The sequence below is a fragment of the Netta rufina genome (genome assembly GCF_964035555.1).
Source record: "Netta rufina genome assembly, chromosome: 18".
Taxonomy (NCBI): Eukaryota; Metazoa; Chordata; class Aves; order Anseriformes; family Anatidae; genus Netta; species Netta rufina.
This window is the reverse complement of record NC_140142.1, coordinates 2,123,955-2,127,548: the sequence shown is the minus strand read 5'-3', so window position 1 is coordinate 2,127,548 and position 3,594 is coordinate 2,123,955.

The window sequence follows — 3,594 nt, the reverse complement described above, 5'->3', positions numbered from 1 at the left end:
TACTATGCCTAATATTAGAAATCCAGGCTTTTCTAAGAAAGAAAATAACATGATATCTTCAATTATTAAATATCTGTATTGTTATTTTCTCTCATTATTTCACTTTTGTTTAAATAATATTTTTCATAGCACCGTAGAAGTCAATTATTTTCCGATAGAAGTTGGCTTCCTGTGTAGGTAAACCCAAAAAGAAATCCATCAGAAATTCACTGGTGTCAGTCTCTTCCTATCTCCTCTGGAGCTGGGGGAGCAACCTCAGCATGCAGGAGGGTTTCTGGATCAAGAGCCCAGCTGCCACATGCAGGAGCATCCTCAGTGGCCCTTGGGACTGCCCCTCACTGCCCGCTGGGCTCTGCCTCTCTGCTGCCTTCAGGTCGGGGCTGCTGCTTCCCTGGAGCCATGGCCATGGCCAGCAGCAGGATGTGGTCTTTTCACTGCTGCTCTCATTTAGCTTCCACACTGTACTTCTTTCTGTGCTAGTCTTGAGTTTTCATATGCCTTGGTGACAGTCCTGTTGTCTCGGCAGTGGCATCCCTGTGGCTGCAGACAGCAGCAGGCACTGTGCAGCCCTGGGTCACAGCTGGCCTCCCTGCTAGCACCACAGTACCAAGAGGGTCTTTCTCAGGGCAAACCCAGGAGCCTGGACACCTCTTCCAAATGTGCTATCAGGAACACAGCCAAGGGGTTGCTCCCTGCTCTTCTGTTTTCTGGGCTTCTTCATGGAGTGTGGGACAGAGGCTGAAATTCCCATGGAGGTCTGTGAGGGACCAAGAGTAGGACTAAGCACTCTCGTTGGGGCAGCACTTGCCTAAGGAGATGACAACTCATCTTGGACTCATCTGATTGGGACTGTGCTGATGCCAACCTGGAGAGGAATCTGGAGCTTCCAGGAGATGTCAGGGGATCTCCAGGGACAGGGTGCTCAGTGGGTAGTGATTAGAACTTCATAGAATGACTGTGCAAGGTTGTTTCAGGTAACAAACAAGGTGAATCTGAGGAGTGCATGGGCAGCTCAGACTGCTCAGGCTGGGTCAGCTGTCACTGCAGGTTCTCCTCCCAGCCTCTTGCCCACCTGCAGCCAACTAACTCCTGGGGCAGAGTGAGAAGCCGAGAAGGCCTTGATGCTGTGCAACCACGGGTGACCAACACTGCTCTGGTCACATATCAAAAACACAGCACCACACGGCCTGATCTGCAGAGAGAAACACCGTCCCAGCGATGAGTCAGCATCCCCACAATGGACAAGAAGCTCTGGAAGGAGTTGGGAAGGTGCTAATAAGCACCAGGACAATTGAGGACGCCCAAAGGCCCTTCTGAAGGGTCACTGAGTGCCACCTGAGGGGCAGTGCTGGGCAGTGGGGAGGGCCACAACAAAGATTTGGGTAAAGGTTGTGAGGAACAAAGAAATTCAGGGCTATAGCAGCTGTCTGTGTGCTCAGGTGGCCAAGAAGGCCAACGGCATCCTGGCTTGCATAAGAAACAGTGTGACCAGCAGGGCTAGGGAGGTGATCGTCCCCCTGTACTCGGCTCTGCTGAGGCTGCACCTTGAGTACTGTGTTCAGTTTTGGGCCCCTCGCTACAAGGACATTGAGGTGCTCGAGCGAGTCTAGAGAAGGGCGACGAAGCTGGTGAGGGGCCTGGAGAACAAGTCCTATGAGGAGCGGCTAAGGGAGCTGGGCTTGTTCAGCCTGGAGAAGAGGAGGCTCAGGGGTGACCTTATTGCTCTCTACAGGTAACTTAAAGGAGGCTGTAGCGAGGTGGGGGTTGGTCTATTCTCCCACGTGCCTGGTGACAGGACGAGGGGGAATGGACTAAAGTTGTGCCAGGGGAGTTTTAGGTTGGATGTTAGAAAGAACTTCATTACTGAGAGAGTTGTTAGACACTGGAACAGGCTGCCCAGGGAAGTGGTGGAGTCACCATCCCTGGAGGTTTTTAAAAGACGTTTAGATGTAGAGCTTAGTGATATGGTTTAGTGGGGACTGTTAGTGTTAGGTCAGAGGTTGGACTCGATGATCTTGAGGTCTCTTCCAACCTAGAAATTCTGTGATTCTGTGTGAGTAGGAGGATGAGTTCACTCCTGGGACTGGGGCAGGGCTGAAGGGCCCTGCATGAAGCTGGAATGAATGAGAAGTGTCCACCTTTCATGTGTGCCTCAGCCTGGGAGCAGGGGACTGCCCACAGTGCGGGATACCTGGGCTGTGCTCAGCCATGCCCCAGGAGATGACCTTGCTCTCTTCCTCCCCACCACTACCCACACAGGGCAGGCCCTCAGGAAACACTCCTGAGCCTGGAGATGCACCAACCTGCTGCGGTGAGGTGCCACTACTGCAGGGGCAGAAGGGAGGCTTGGAGAGACACGTGGGGCCTGCGGGCAAGAGTGGTGTGGCCTGGGGAAGTGAGTGCCTGGGAAAAGTTACCCTGGAGCCATAGGAGCCATTCTGGAAAGGAAACTTGTAGGCAGGAACCACACTTTTGTGGCACTGCCGAGCTGCTGGGCACATTGTGCAGGGTGCTCTGATGGACATTTGTGTCCTTTTCCATCGTGTCTTAAGTGCCACTTTTCTCAGAAATAGAGTAGCCAAAAGACCAGTGACAGATAGTCTAAGATCATGAAAGGCATCATAAGCATGCCCCTAAAAAGATAACTGATATGGAGAAATCAGGAGAAGCCTGGCCAGGAGAAATGTAACACTGAGAGGAGGGAATAGGGGCCTGACCAGCTGAAATTAAGGATTTTGTAGAGGTAAGAGGGTCCAGGTTATGCTGATGCAGATGTAACCATGTCTTAAAATAGTCATACAAGGCAATTCGTCCAGCTTCAACCTGTAAACTTATTTCCTAAACCTAAATGCTACTCAGCACCCTGACAGGAATCCACTACTCTAATGACTGACCTCAGCGTACCCTTTGAAGACAAAACTCAGCCCATAGCCGCTTCCCCTAGCTCTTACTCTCTTAATCACTCTGATCTCTGCCCTTAATAGTAGCACTAAAATGGTCTATTTAACACTAGAAAAGTGCTTAAGAGACCTAAACCAAACCCTAACTCCAAATGAATGTGAGGGGCCATGGATCATATCAGCTTGTGGGTCACAAGGAGGAGATGGATGGGAATGCTCTGAGGAGCTCAGCTCTGCCTCAGGATCTCCTGCCCCAGCACGAGGAATGTGACTGTGGCAGGGACTGTGAGGTCACTTCTGTCTCTGCACTTGATAGGGCAGCGGCAGGAACGTGTCACAGAAAGGGACTGGGAGGTCACTTGTGTCTGGAGGTGGCAGGTCAGCCTTGACCTCTCCCTGGGAGCTGCACTTTTGGGCTGACATCTGGCAGTGGCCCTGCTAGGCCAGCAGAAGGCACCTGCTTGGCATGCTGACTGGGGGATCCCCTCTGCCTCCAGAGCCAGGAGGACCCAGGCAGAAAGAAGGCCCCAACATGGGTTGTCCTGTCCCTTCTGCTTGAGTCCATGACTGGACAGCAGCAGGCACAAGGCTTGCCTGTGTCTAGCCAAGAAACTGCAAGGCCAGCAGCAGGCCCCTGGCTTGGAAGGTGCTGCTGAGGTGACTTGTGTCTGCTTGGCTGACAGGCCGCAAGGAG